The sequence below is a fragment of the Asterias rubens genome, chromosome 18 (genome assembly GCF_902459465.1).
Source record: "Asterias rubens chromosome 18, eAstRub1.3, whole genome shotgun sequence".
NCBI lineage: Eukaryota > Metazoa > Echinodermata > Asteroidea > Forcipulatida > Asteriidae > Asterias > Asterias rubens.
The window spans coordinates 12,845,505-12,862,124 of record NC_047079.1 but is presented as its reverse complement, the minus strand read 5'-3'; the positions used below and the strand labels follow the sequence as shown (position 1 = coordinate 12,862,124).

Here is a 16,620-nt window from a genome sequence, read left to right as displayed (position 1 = left end):
TATCCTTTGCGCGAAAACATCACTTTACTTGTAATTCGTTTTAAACAAAAATTTATACACTGGCTTATTTCAAACGGGAGTAACTTAGCAACGCGATACACCCAAAGCTTGGACATTAAGTGTTTTTTCCAGCCCCTGCATATAACTCAATTCTTTAAATTGTCAACATCTGATTCATTTCACAATTAAACAATTATTACGTTAAAGGTCGTCAAAAACACAGTGTTAATGTTTGCATTAACGCTAGAATACAAAGCATTAGTGTAATTACTAGATACTTGTATTTCTACAAAGAATGTTTTTGTTAAATTTAACTATAATCCATTTAGTGTACTAGAAGTTAAGATATATTGCATGGTTTTAGAAATAGTCAGGAGTCACTTGAATGTTTTAAATACATTGAAGGAATGAACATTAACACCGTAACAATTGATTGTTTGGGTTTTTGTGTTTTGAGTGTTTAATTGATATTGAACTAAAATTATTGGTAAATACAATTTGCAAGCTGAACTAATTTTCCTAACAATGTTTTACTCATTTTTGTCAAAACCTACAACACCTCAGAAAATAAAATTTAAGGGAAACTGTTTACCGTTTTACCTTCAAACAGTGCAAGTTTACCGTAAATCAGTGAACATTGATTTTTCGTCCTTCTACAAAAAGTACACAAACCCTAAAAACTTGTCAGCGGGAAGTGAACAGGGAATGGGTTTAAATAACGTAGGAATGGGTGGCCCAAGCATTTTGGTTGGGGATGTAGCCTCCGTTGTCGGAGGAACAAAACTCGGCTTATTTGACTGGCGACAGAACATGTTGTTTTCTTTTTGCTTCCGAAAAACTGCAAACAAACAAGTGACCTGGCCCCTCCTGTCTTCCCAGACTGGTATGGGCCGCGGTTAACGAATAGCCGAAGTGCTATGGATTTTTCCTTGGAGTATCTGATATCAATACGTTCTAAAACAGATGGAATCAAAAGAGGGTGCTTTCAGAATTAAGAAACGACCATGGTCACCGCTCACTGTAAAAGGATGAAACCATCTCCAAGGGAGAGAAATCTCATGCCACTACAAGGGCCACGCGCAATTCTCCAGGACTAGGCGCCCGGATGGGTTGCCGGTGTCTCAGTGAAATCAGTGCTGCCGGAGATTCTTTCCCCTGTTTGAGACACTAACATGGGCTGAGTGAGGGTGATTTAACAGAGGGCGCTATCGCAAGTAGTTTGTAACAAGTTTGCCGTATAAGGGGGAGGGAATTTTGGGAGAACATAATCTCCGGACACACCTGCCTATAATGGGGAAAGAATCTCCGGGGACAGATTTCCATTAAAAACACCGGCCCAAGGCGGAATCCTGCCTTACGCGTTAAACAATCAAAATTACTTCAATTTCATCCAAAAGTTGTAAATAGTAAATACATTTTGTTCGCAATGTGTTCGTTTAATTTGTTTTGCTCCATTGAATATTCTTGTTTCCCAAAAGCACTTGTGCGGAAATAGACTCTGAAAAAACAAAGGATACCATTGAAAATCAGTTTAAAATTACCCTTTAAGGGCAAAGGCAGGACACATTAGGAAACTTTCAAGCACTAGTCACGTCTTTCCACTAAATAATACTTACAAACTGGGGGGGGGGGGGGGTCGAACACACACACTAAGCCCACAATAACATCAGAGTATTATAAATAACGCCCTCTGTTGGTCTAACAATTTTGCAGCCTTAGTTTTAACCATGGCTTTAATCTCCTCTAATATTAGGAAAGGCGAGGGTCAAAGGTTTCCGATGATACCATAATGTACGTAAGGTAGTACCGAACGACAAAACTGCGAGGAATACAAATCAGCGATACTTCGCGCTATGTAGAAATAAAAGGGGCACACATGAAACAAAAGTACGTTCACTTAAAAAAATCATGTTTTTTTTTTATAGCTTCATGGCTAAAATTAAGCTATCTGAATATTGACATTGAAAATATAGATCCTAAAGAAGTAGAACAAAAAACATTGTTACAAAATAAAAACCTCTCCACAACGACCCCTTCCACATGTAACCGTCCATTGCACGCTAATGCATTGCGCGAAATTTTACTCATTTTCACAGAGCGGGTCACTGGTCTCTGGCCACGTCTCTGGCCACGGCGAACAAGTATATTGACAAGGCAAGGAAACACCAGGGCTACGTTAATATAAAGATCGCAGGTTCATAAATGTCCAAGTAATTTGTTTTTTTGATTTGTTTTCATCAAACACTAAACTAAAATGTATCCAGTCAGTTTCTCATTTAGGCCTGGTGTGTGTTTTTTTTTTTTTTTTACTGTATGATTCAAAAGTGATATATACTAAAAAAAAATCGGTCTGATTGAATCGGTTGTAAAAAAAGTTCACAGATGTCATGTTTTGGGTTGTTTGTTTTACTGTTTGCAAACACTATAATCTTGGCTGTCTTTGCTACAAACTGGACAAAATACATTCATTGAATTTCTTTTTCAATCTATAAACTTCCGTACGAAAGAAAACAACAGTAAAGCCAAAATGGAATTTGGTCCAGTAGAGGGCGCCCCATTGTGGCAGTTTAACCCGGAAGCATATCTGACCACGTGGGCAATGTAGTGCTGTTCATGTACCCCGTGAAAAAGATGCGACATTGGTCCATTGGCGTAAATAGTGACGTCCTCTCCACCATGAGTCTCTGAATCAATATTGGGACAAGCGCTGAATGGTGAAAATCGGCAGCCTCTGCACACACAGATAATAAAACATTGTTTATCACAATAAAATTATGATAAAACAATATTTATCACAATACCAGTAAAATAATTGTTTACACAAGTTAATGATTAACTCTATGAAATGGCAAAGGGGCACCTTCCCTTGGCTAAATCGTGTTTGCAAAAACTTCCCTGTAACTTTGCCAAGTTATCATATGTTTAAGATTTAAAACAAATCAAAAAGTCTGCATATACTCGGATTTAATTTTACTGAGTGGTGTACTTGAGTGGTACAAACCAATACTCAAAGTAATCAATTGGAGCTTCACCTGTGTTGGTATCCGTCAGATTCCGTCTCGAACCAGTGCTTTTAAAGCTGTTTAACTTCTCAATTCCTCCAGGGCCGTTTGTATATGAGAGTGTTGTAAATGGCAAACCGTCATTCATCAGACCTTGACGTTTATGCAAAACCATTTTGTTGTAATTAGAATTTAAATATGAATGGCTTGACGATGAATAACCACTCACTTATAGAAAACTGAGAAGCTTGCACAACTTGTTAACATTACTTACTGGTCAGAATTCAGTCTGAATTCGGGTAACTTAACGGAGTTTACTTTTTGTTTCAAAACATAACCAAGCTGCAGTCTACAAACAATTGGATTTATCGAGAGATATAGCCCTTTGAAAAAAGGGAAGTAAATAAATAATAATAGTTAGAAACAGTCTCTCTTTAAATTCATCGTATACTATTTTGCATACAAATGATATTTTGAAAGATAAAGCTTTTAATTGTTCAAAGACAATGGCACTATTGGTAATTGTCAAAGACAATAACATATTTGCGAGATAATAATGAAAGAAAAAACACCCTTGTCACACGAAGTTGTGTGCTTTTAGATGGTTGATTTCGATACATAAAACTCTAAGTCTGAGGTCTCGAAATCAAATTCGTGAAAGATTACTTCTTTCTCGAAAACTACGTTACTTCAGAGGGAGCCGTTTCTCACAATGTTTTACACTATCAACAGCTCCCCATTACTCGTTACCAAGTAAGGTTTTAAGCGAATAATTATTTTGAGTAATTACCAATAACAATAACATAACATAACAATTAATATTTATAAGGCGCTATTCCATCAAGATCATAGCGCACTAGAAAGATATTAAAAGTGATGGGGTAATAATATGTTCTCTCAAGGGTGTGGAACATACTAAACGAGCTGCACTAGTTTGTAGTCTTTGAACTATGTCCAATTCATATGACGTTGCACCAAATAAAAGGAGATTGCCATAGTCAATACGAGAGAGGACTAAAGCTCTGGCAACATGATGGAGAGTATCCTTATCCAGGTACCGTTTGATTCTCCTTAAGTTACGTAATTGAAAATTTGTTGATTGGCAGAGGCTAGAAACTTGCTTGCTCATTGTCATATGCGAATCAAATTGTATTCCTAAGTTGCTGACAGAATCAGTAGGGTCAATCGATGTATCACCCATAATATGCAAAAAGATCTTCGGCAGTTTCTTAAGGTTTTGGGGAGTACCAAGCACAATGAACTCAGTTTTATTTTCATTGAGCTTAAGCTTGTTAGAAGTCATAGTGTCCACTGCCTTTAAAGTTATAATTGTGGATTAAACTTACCTCCTCTGCCGAGTATTGGACTACCACGATCAGCTGCTCCTCCTATAGAGAGTACATGGCTATGATCGGCAGTTACAATAAATAAAGTCTCCATTTCATTGGTCATTGACATCGCCTTGGCTACAGCCTTATCCATTGCAATGGTATCATGCAGGGCGTGGTAGGCTAACCCGTCATGATGCGCATGGTCAATTCGGCCACCTTGGTGTATCAATTCAATATAGTATGATTTAGTTGTGTTTGAATTAATGACATTTTCTGAAAAATCTGGTAGTGTGTCTTGTTCGTGAAGAATTTTCACGCTGTCACCATCTTGGTCATGTTCCCTGTTTCCATAATAGTAATGAATGCTAACATTCATTGCGCAAACATGGCACCAGCCTCAGTTTGGTTACAATGGAGTATAAAGTCAAGATGGCCACACCGTGATAAAGGTCTATAATCACGCTGTCACCATCTCGGTCAAGTTCCCTGTTTCCATAACAGTAATGAATGCTTATATTCATTGCGCAAACATGGCACCAGCCTCAGTTTGGTTACAATGGGAGTATAAAGTCAAGATGGCCACACCGTGATAAAGGTCTATAATCACGCTGTCACCATCTCGGTCATGTTACCTGTATCCATAACAGTAATGAATGTTTATATTCATTGCGCAAACATGGCACCAGACTATTATTTTGTCCAGCCTCAGTTTTGTTACAATGAGTTTGAAAAATGGAGTAAAATCAAGATGGCCACACCGTGATAAAGCAACATCATAGACGGAGTTTTTGTCAACCAAGATTCGAAAACTAGGAATACAAAGATAACAAACGATGGCCCTAGTTTTTAAAAATGTTTGATTACAACCAAATTACAAGTTTGCAGAAAAGTCTATTTTGGTGACAAAATCTAGTAGGTCGGTTGCATGTTTGCTATATTATTCGGCCGTCCATGCCAACCTGCGTGGTCTTGTTATCAACAATGAAAATACATACAATCTGTGACTGGACAAGGGCATCAAAGAGACAATGTAAATACTCCATATAACGAGGTTTCAGATGGTCAATGATTTTCTAAGCCTCAAAAATAAGAGGTAGGGCCTATGACGATAACCTCTTGTGAAACAGCAGCAATGACGCAAAGGGCTCATGTAGTCTTGTCCAAGGTCTTTTACGCAAGCACCGGCTCGCTACTATGAATTCAAGAACTGCATAGTTACTATACTGCACGGTATATAACAGTACTTAATACCGTGGGGTCGAAGCATGGTTTTTCGAGGTTGTGTTACCTCATACAACGAGGCTGCAACTAGACTCGGTATCAAGTACTGTTATGTACCGTGCGGTATAGTATCTATGCAGTTCGTGAATTCAGAGCTGGCCGGTGCTTGCGTATAGAGGCTTGGACAAGGCTCATGAAACCAATTAACCAACACTCTACAAAAACCAGAAACCTGTATGTTGTAATAATAACTTACCCTCAACCAACCATAAGGAAGAACCCGTCTTTGTCCTTCTGAAGTATCTCCATGGCCTTTTCTACCATCTCAGACAATGAGGGCTCACCCCCTACGTCATTCATTCGGTTACCTTCAAATTGCATATGACTGGGCTCAAACAAACCTGAAAGGTAAGCAAAGTTAATACAACTGTCAAATAACACTTTCTATATTAAATCGTCCTGGTTAGGGTTCACGTTTATATTTAACCCCCCGAGAGCTAGGCCGAAACTGGCCGAATCGTCCGGTGCTGTAATGAGCATCATTATCAACAGATGAATGCACACCGCTTGGTTTGGTAACCTGCATATTCATGATCTCCTTGCCCCTGCTTCCTAGCTTTTGGTACACAAAGGAATAGATGGGCGACTGTTAATCCCTGATGACTTGGACAAAGCCCCTCTGTGCCCGGATTAGTAATCAGTCCTGGCCATAAACTTCTATTGTAAGTTTATTGCTGGTTTCTATGTTATGACTGCATTTGCAAAAATAAATAAGGAATGATTTCTTCAACTAAATTCTGTTGTTAAAAATACTGTTCCGTGTTACAGATAAATTAGATAGTCAAAGGTTTCTTCCGTGGTTGACAGCTCCCTATTAGAAAGGTTCCGCAGAGTCACCGATACTCTTACGTGAACGGATACGTCATAATACGTCATCACTTTTTGAGGTCCCTGGGGATGTGACGTATAACCGTTGTACACAAGTTAGAATAGTCGCTCAAAACGGGAATCTGTCGTCATACACTTAAGTAAGAACGATTATATTTTGTTCATGTTTTTGGAGCGGATTTTTATTTTTTAATGCACCAGGTTTTCACCATGTCTTTTAGAGGTATCATACATGGATGTAGTTGGACATTGTTCCACCATGCTTCAAAAAAAGAGAAATGGACCAAAAAGTTAGGCGACGCATGTCAGTTTAGCCTGTGGAGTTTTTATGTACTGTAAATTTGGTTAATAGCGCCCTCTTGAGCCTCAAGTTGAGGGTATTCGTTAGAATTTTGTAAAAGAAAACTACACAGCTCACTTGACGCGAACGCGTACGGTTCGATATCTGTATGCGTATTCGTATCCGCGACTCCGTGAAACCTCTCTAATAAGACGGACACAGATTGTACTTAATATTGTGATATAAAAAATAAAAACAAATAAAAAAGTGCACAACAAAATAATGTAATGGGGTAAAACCGAATTAGGTTTGCTGGAATATAAAACTTAACTCTCATTATACGGCAATTATGGAAGCCTACGTCTATGTCACCGCAGTTTGTAAATGACGACGTGCGGCATCTAGCCTAAAGCCCGTGCCAATAAGTGACACAACCCACATCATGTACGTACATGTACATTTAGCTCAGTATAGATGCGGCGCAAGGGTTGTAGGCAAAATCATGTTCCAAACGACATACCTTGGTTACATTGGCTGTGCCATACAGACGATAGATTGTACTTGTTCAAATTGGTACATGAAGCAACAACTCACCTAAAAGATTGTCAGTTTCAAGTGGATTGACGTCTTTAAATTGTTCCAAATTCCACACGTACTTGCTGTTTGTCTTGTCTTTACCTGCTTGCCATTCGTCTTAAACAAAACATAATATTGTAAAACACATTTAGTGAAATAAATCCTTTACTTCATGTGACCGAAAGAAAACTAAATGCTGTGGAACTATAAATATCTTGAAAACATCTATAAAGTCAAGGTTTGATCAAGTGTAACTATTTCGATGAGAGATACTTTTACAATAAAACAAACTTTAAAAAGAACGATAACAAAAAAATATTGCCGTCAGAATTGTAACCCGGTGCAACACTAGAGTCACATCACACCTATCCTACAAGATCTACATTGGCTACCCATTAAGGATAGAATCATCTTCAAGATCCTTGTGTATGTCTATCGCTCATATCAAAAGGCACTTTATCACCATATCTCTCAGAAGGACTCCAACCCCATACTTCCAACCGCCAGTCTATATGCGATCTAATAACAAACATCTTTTAAGGAAACCCCTGGCCAAAACATCATGGGGTGAAAGATCAATTACTTCTGCTGCTCCTTCATTATGGAACGACTTGCCGGATCATGTTAAACTTTCTCCTAGCTTTGTTCACAACTTCCCTCAAGCCTCATCTAACGAGGACTTCATAACTTTTTCCCGTTTATTGTGTCACTGCGCAATGACCATATTTAGATGGATACCCGCGCATTGTATATGCCCACTATTATTATTACTATTAACTAAAATAATAAATAAACATAAATAATTATTTAATGATAAAATAAAATAACAAAATCACAAACAAATTACGAAAAAGTAGGGAAAAATAGGTCAGTGAATTCTCAAAATTTTTTGGAAAGTTTGAGAATATGTCGCAAGGATTGTAGAATATATTAAAAGTTGTTGTAATTGACATAAAGCTGAATTCGCTCAAAAATGCTGGCCAGGAATGTTGAAAAAGGGCTTAAGAAAACGCTACGAAGCCGAAAACACCCCACGTAGCACTAGTAAGGACTTACGCACTCGATTGAAGTTACGAGTGCTTCGTGAATATGACGCAACTCGCTAAGAACGAACTAGTAACACGTAAGTGCTTACTAATTTAACATCTATTGTGTTCTATATCGAATGCTTCCAGCTACATGTTTCATTGCCGGTCAGTTTGTGAGATATTTTGATTCAAAAACCAAAATAACCAATGATATTGATGAGGGTGGCGAATAATCAAACGGTACATTCAGAATAGTGAACGCAAACACTGGTTTGTGTCAATGTTGCAGATTGTACCTGTGTATCCTGTCCGAGTGTTATGAGTTGCTGAGCGATGTCAATGCAACCAATGTCAGTTTCCTTCTGCGGTATATCAGAGTCACACTCCCAGTCTCGATGGGGCGAATGTGCGTAAAGTGCGGCAGGGGTAGCGTGTGTCATACGGGCAGTGCTGACGAACTCCGTTGCCTTGCCTTTAGAAAGCATACAAAAAGCAACGAAAACCTAAGTAAATAACTAGCATTTATTAGCTATATTATATTCGATCGATACAATTTCAAGAACACATGATTACAATTATTACAAACCACTTGACAACAAATAAATGAAAGTAAATCATACTTATTATACACACATTGACTGGCAACGAGGTAATTGTACGTCTACCCCCGAGGGACTTTGAGTGACCAGAAGAGGGACATATTTCCCGAGGCTGAAGGCCAAGGGAAATAGGCACCTCTTCTGGTCACTTATAGGCCCGAAGGGGGGAATAGACGTACACAAGTTACCGAATCGTGTCGGTCTTAAATGTGAAACACATGCGCCCGATCACTAGACTAAGCTCATCCCACGAGACCGTGTTTCAGCCAACCAGAATACAGAAAAGGCAAGAGGTGTGTTATAAAACATTATATGAATATGTTGACGTTCTTTTAAACTTACCAGACTTTTGAGCAGATATCATAACAGACTCCACATTAGCATTGAGACTAGATTTACAATCTTCTTTAAAAGCAGAATCGTCTAGCCCTATCACTGCTGTCTTGGTTTTAACACCACTAAAATAAGCAGTGGCCGTACCAGCCAAGTCCGGTACTTGCCTACTGGTATTGTAGGTCTAGAGGATGAAAGAGGACAGGAAATAGTCACAGACTGATTTTATGCGCCGTACTTTTGACCACGTGGGCGCACTCAATATAGTACGTTCGAATAGCTTTGACGGGGCTCACCCGGGTCAGCCCCCCCCCCCAGTGCCCTGCTTGTGGAGTGGGTCACTTGGGGGTGACCTGAGGTGCATGCCATCACCACGAGAGGGCGAGTGTGTTCGTTCGATTAGCTCTTGTCAGGGGTTCACCCGAGTGAGCACCACGGGGTCGACCCAGGGAAGCTTACCGGGCACACCCACTATTTGTATCACTTCTGGGCACTATTTTCCGGTCAGGTTCTTGATTTTCAGAACCAGTGATTTCATTGGATAAACGTGCAGTGACGTAAGCATTTTGTTTCCGTGTTTAGTTGGTCCGAGGTGATGTTTGGCATTTGTACTAGCGGTCATCTGCATATGAATCTAGGTGAAAGGTGAAGATGGACAAGGATTTACCTACGCTAGAGGCCACTCTCTGGCGTTATCATTCACGAGCCTCGAAGTGTGACGTCAGATGTTCAGGCTATAGGGATATACTAGCCTGAACATCTCACGTCACACTTCGAGGCTCGTGAATAACGCCAAAGAGTAACCTCTCGCCTCTAGGTCAATCCCCGTCACCAATCCCCGTCTATCCCCGTCTTCAATCCCCGTCAATCCCGTCCCACGATTCGTCCTGTACCGTTTTGATCAACGTTCAGCCACTTGTTGCGCCGTTAATGTTGCTTGAGATACGGGTTGTTATGGCTCCTTTAAGGGTGTTATTGTCCTTGGTTTATATGATTGTAATGTGGTGGCTATGTTTTCCAGTCTTTAATAACTGTTTTGGGATAAATGAATAATCCCAGTGATACAAATATGCTTGATAGCGCCCTCATTCGGTCAAAAGTACGGCGCATTTCTGTTTGAATGTCCAAATCAAAGTACAGGGCTGCGTATTGGCGGTCTTGCTAATAGATGTTTCAGTCATTGTCCAGTGATTATCCAATGTCCAATTCAACCGCCAAAAACTCACCCATGGCTGGCCTAAAGTCAGCGCGAAAATAATCTGCAGTAATTACCACAATATACCTGCATTGGTGCAAAATAATTCTCTTAAAAACACCACAACCGGCAACTTTCCGCACAATAGTTAAACAATAGTATTGTAATCATAAATAACATTTGCTTATTACTTTACCGTGACATGACTTGGCTTGTTTCGATGCGGCACCATTATGAGAGTGTGGGCTTCGACGAGTGCAATTTGTTTGCATGAACATTGCACGATTACTAGTGAGTTACTCCTGCATTGCAGTTTAAAAAGTAGTAGTAAGGGCGTTTCATGTATATAAACCAGTGGGTGGATTAGTCTAGGACTAGTCTTATCTCGACTTAGGACGAGTTACTCGTCCTAACTTTGGACTACGTTTTTAATATCGCCTAGGACTAGTCCTAACTCTTTGTGAAATCGACCCCAGGCCTGCTTTAAGTGGGGAGGTTTTTTAAAACGATGAAGATCTCCTGCAGTAGTTGTTTCAGTGTGTAGGTTCGAGACGTAATAATTAATGTTACCTTTGACAAAGCTACACTAGGGAATTTATCACATTCGAGGTCTGTTTCTTCCCTGTGATCTCCTTCCAGTTGCCCCGTGAGAATCCTCGCAGCCGTCACGGTTGTTATACCCATCCCATCTCCGACGAAAAACACCACGTTCTTAGCTTTATTCGTGTTGAGTGTTTGCTCTCTGGTAATAGCTTTCTGCAAACTGTCGTAAGCCAGGTCATTCCAGTACTTCGCACCTATAACGATTTTATACAAACACTTTATACACTACTCGAAGACAATCAGAATAGTTTCGTCTTCTTAGAACTCGAAGATCATTAGTGCAATTTGTTTGGGTTTCGTGATTTAGCTTTTGCATATTTTGAAACTCCTTGTAAATAGGATAAATTGGTCAAGAGTACTCTTAAAAAATAATGATTGGCAAAGAAAAACTTTCATTTATTAAATAAAATATCCATTTATTGATTATGGGAGTATTCATTTTCATTAATGACCTTTTGATCACTATACGGATATCTATATTGGCCTATTAGTTATAAACCTTATTGTTATATTAAGACAGCGATACATGCATAGACAAATACAAGGTATTTTGTTATGAGATTAAGGTGTGTTCTTTCTCGACCCTCATCTTCTGTGTTTTTCGATAAAAAATAATCGGCTGTAATATTTGTTGTGTTCGTACGCCGTTAAACTATCAGTAAAAGACAATGGAATAATAATTCGCTTTTGACTGATAATACTTACTCCGATTTAGTTAAAGACACTATTGGGGAGTTGGTAGATGAATATGCCGCTTGCCCTTATTTACGCACCAGCCTAAGAAAAATGCATCCTCGTGACATTCACTTTGTTATTAATGATCAAGTTATTTTTTAAATGTTATTGATGAAAATTAGATCCAAGACGATCTCCTATTCCGCTCGGAAGACAAAAGAAACCAGAAAAGCAGAGTCCATGCTTGAGAAAGAGATTAGTGTTTTTTTCTGTTAAAGTTTCGGAGGGTGATCTTGAGTCGGTTGATCTTTTAAATGCTAAGCAGACCGATCTTGTTGCTCTCCGTAAAGCTAAGATGGAGGGTGTTCTAATTAGGTCTAATACTCGTTGGATGGAGGGTGGTGAAAAACCCTCAAAGTATTTTTTAAATTTGGATAAGCGTAATTTCGTCAACAAAGCGATGAAATGTGTTATTAATGACGCTAATTGTAAACTTACTAGTTCCAATGACATTTTACAGGAGGCTAGGAATTTCTACCAAAAACTTTATTCTACTCGGAGAGTTGATGATAATTTTGATTTAAATTCTATTTTTGCTGCGGCTGACAAGAGTATTCTTTCTGACAACATGCGTGATAGCATTGAGGGGCCCCTGTCCCATGAAGAACTAATGCGAGTGTTAAAAAGGGCGAAAGGGGGGAAGTCCCCAGGCTCAGACGGTTTTAGCTTTGAATTTTATAATTTCTTTGCTCCCGACCTTTCATGGTACCTTTTACGTTCATTAAATGGTGCCTATGTTTCAGGTAAACTTTCGGTCCCTCAGAAATACGGAATTATTACTCTCCTGCCAAAAGGGAACAAACCTCGGCAGTATTTGAAAAACTGGCGCCCCATTTCGCTGCTGAACACATCTTACAAAATTGCCTCGGCATGTATTGCAGAGAGAGTGAAATCCTGTCTTCCCTTTATCATTCATGAAAGTCAGAAAGGATTCATGGCAGACGGTTTTATTGCGGAAAATATTAGGTTGATGTATGATTTACTGAACCTCACTGAATCTAATAGTATTCCGGGTTTACTTCTTTCTATTGACTTTGAAAAAGCATTCGATTCCATTTCTCACGATTTTTTTTTTTTAAAGTGCTCGATAAATTTAATGTCGGTCCCTCAGTTACAAAATGGATCCGGGTACTTTACAACCAAGCCTCGTCTTCAGTTTTAGTGAATGGTTCCTTTCAGAATCATTCCAGATCGGGAGAGGTTGTAGGCAAGGAGACGGATTAAGCCTTACTTGTTCCTTTTGTGTGCAGAAGTTTTGTCCATGTTGGTACGCAATGACAAAATTCTTGAAGGTATTAAGGTTGAGGGTACAGAATTTCGAATATCCCAGTATGCGGATGATACGGTATTGTTTTTGAATGGCACCGAGAAGTCTTTGCAAGCAGCGTTTACAATTTTTGACCTATTTGCAAGTATGTCTGGATTGAAAGTAAACATTGAGAAAACGAACGCCATTTGGGTTGGTTCTAAGAAGGGTTGTGGTGAAAAGCTTTGTGAAGAGATTAAGGTGAACTGGGTTGAGGATGAGCACTCTTTTAAAATTCTTGGTATTGAGTTTTCTACTGACCTAAATTCCATGGTTTTGTTAAATTACAATAGAGTTATTTGTTCCATTCGTGGACAAATCTTCAACTGGTCTAAGAGACACTTAACCGTTCTAGGGAGAATTGCCGTTGTCAAATCTTAACTTTTGTCTAAACTTACTTACCTTGTGTTAACCATCCCCGACCCACCCTGTAATATGACCAAAGAATTAAACACTATGTTCTTTTGGAAAGGACACGACCGGGTTGCTAGAAACCAAATGCTCCAAGATTATGGTCTGGGTGGGTTGCGGATGGTTGATGTCCGTGCGTATGTAGACGCTTTAAAAATCACCTGGTTACGTAGACTGTACAAGGCTAACCAGTCGTCAGACTGGTCCACTTTATGTAATCATATTTTTGGCATTACTCGTTGGTTATTATTGGAAGGTGGCTCAGCAAAATTTATGGGTACGCAAAGAATTTATAATAATGTTTGGCTCGATGTGTTCAAATCGTGGTCTAATTTTACTCGGGTCCACTTACCCACAACTACAGTGGAGGTATTAAAGAGCACGCTTTGGTTTAATGATAACATTAAAGTTGGTGGGAAGTGTATTTATTATAAACATTGGGAAAGCAAAGGATTTAAGTTTATTTGTGATCTTATTGCCGAGAATGGGGATTTTCTCCCTCTTGAAGATTTCAAGAACACATTTAGTGTCCACACTAACTTCCTGGAGTATAGTGGGGTGTTAATAGCTATTAAGTCGTCCTTTAAGGACATCTTGATAGAACACTCGCATCTTAATTTTCCCTTTTCACCTTTCAACCTTGAAGTCCTTTTAAAGGACAAAAAGTGGTCACAAAGAATCTATCATGTTTTAGTCCTATCTAAACGTCAAAAGGAAATTTATTGACAGGTGGAACGTCAAACTTAATATCAACCTCTATTCTTCGAAGTGGTCTTTGATTTTTAACATTCCCTACTCATGTACTGTGGACACTAAACTAAGATGGTTTCAATTTATATTAATCCATCGGATCCTGGGCACTAATTCATTTTTGTTTAAAATCAATAAGACTGACACTAATCTCTGTACATTCTGCAAAAAAGAAGTAGAGACCATTTTCCATCTTTTCTGTTCCTGCACCCATACTATTTCTTTTTGGTCCTCAGTGTTTTCATGGATAAAATAAACAGACTAATTTCTCCCTTGCAATGGATAACGAAGTCTTTCTTTTTGGTAATACCAAAAATAGCAAGTTGTTTAATTTGATCCTGTTGATATGTAGATTTCATGTGTATACAATGAAAATGATCGGGAAACGCCCATCACTTTTAGTTTTAAATCGAGAGGTGAAAAAGTACTATTCAAAGGAACATTTTTTGTTTTTAACTAATGGAGTAAACTTAAAGTTTTATCAGAAATGGGACTCATTTTTGATCTTAGGCCAAGGTTAACTTGCTTTTATTGTTAATGGTATTGTATTTTGTATTTGTCATGTAAGAACTGTTTGTACAAATATTGAGACAAGAGACAGAGGAAAATAAATGAGAACCCCTGGGATAAAAAAAAAAGACAATGGAACAGGGCACATTGCGTCAAAAACTCGGGTTCTATTCACGTGATAACAACACTCAAAACAACAGAGCTCTCGTACAACCAGATCTCGCGTGAAACAATGTGATCACTAAGTCTGCATACATTATCATATTCAACTTTGATCCGTTGAAAAGTCAAATGGGGCTCTACTCTATTCAAGCGAGAACCACTTTATGCATACTTACTTTGTCTCCTGCAGTCAAGCATACAGATCCAAATTAACCATCTTAAATCCAACATGTTGAAATCAAAGTTACAAAATCAGAGGTAATGAAACAGTGTAGACCGATCATCACTGTTTGTATCCGACTGAGGTCATAGTCAGTTTGAATTACAGACTCCATAACTATAGAACAGCAATAACGTATCATTTCATTCATTCTTTGGCCTTTGACCCTTGGAAATAAATTATCGGTTCTTGAACTTTAATTTCATATTTCAAATGGCCATTATCTATATCGGTACTTGTACTATAACATCAACTTCACATCTGTATATTTTAATACCAATAATTATTAAATCTACTGTGAAGTTTTACAAAAAATGGGACTCCTTCAAAGTATTGTGCCGAGGTTAACTCTGCATTTTACTAAAGTGGTATACTATGTCGGTCAATTTTACACTTTGTGTTGCTGTAACGGTTTTTCAGCATAATTGTATGAGGATTTGTAAAAGATTTGTTAAAAAAAAAGCTTTTGTGCGTTTCGGTGGTAGTAGACTCTGAGAAAACAAATAATACATTTGAAAATCAGTTTAAAAATACCCTTTAAGGGCAAAGGCAGGACACATTAATATGTAACTTTCAAGCACTAGTGAGTCTTTCCACTTGGTGTATCTCAACATATTCTTAAATTAACAAACCCGTGAACATTAATTTGAGTTCAATTGGTCGTCGAATTGCGAGAGAAAAATGGGAAAATCACCCCCGTCGCACAAGTTGTGTGCTTTCAGATGCCTTCAGTTTGAGACCTTAACAACTCGAGAAAATACTTCTTTCTCAAAAACTAGGTTTCTTCAGAGAGAGCCGTTTCTAACAATGTTTTATACTATTAACATCTCTCCATTGCTCATTACCAAGTAAGTCTTTATGCTAGCAATTCTGTTGAGTAATTACCTATGGTGTCCAGTGCCTTTAGAGTTGCTCTGTTGGTGGCGCACTCTACTATAAATACATTGTCATTGCATTTCGATTTCGGAAAAACACACACTGAGTTAGTGTTAGTAAACATATACTTCAAAAGAGTGGAAGCACGAAAGAGATCCATCTGAACAGTATATATATTGCGTACACAGTTCTTTCTTTGATAATAAACTTGCACTTTAACTCACAATCATCAGGGAAATACATCAATTGAGCGGAAATAGAAGGAAAACGGCCAGGAACTTCAGGAAGCAATCACACAGTGCAACCCAGTAGGGCGGATATACATGTAAAAATACCATACCATTAAAGCATGTACACATTGAGCTCCATTGGTAACATACAGCCTCATACGAACCAATGATAGAGTAAGTCACTGCTTTCAATCACTGACTCACCATTGGTATCCATTCAACACACAGTCTCATTCAAACCAATGATAGAGTAAGTCACTGCTTTCAATCAGTGACTTACCATTGGTATCCATTCAACATACAGTCTCATTCAAACCAATGATAGAGTAAGTCACTGCTTTCAATCACTGACTTACCATTGGTA

At 38.6% G+C, this 16,620-nt stretch overlaps 1 pseudogene; it reads right to left on the bottom strand.

Annotated features, from left to right (window-relative positions):
- Positions 1-2,358: 2,358 nt before the first annotated feature.
- Positions 2,359-16,443, bottom strand: LOC117302441 (annotated as a pseudogene).
- Positions 16,444-16,620: the final 177 nt, after the last annotated feature.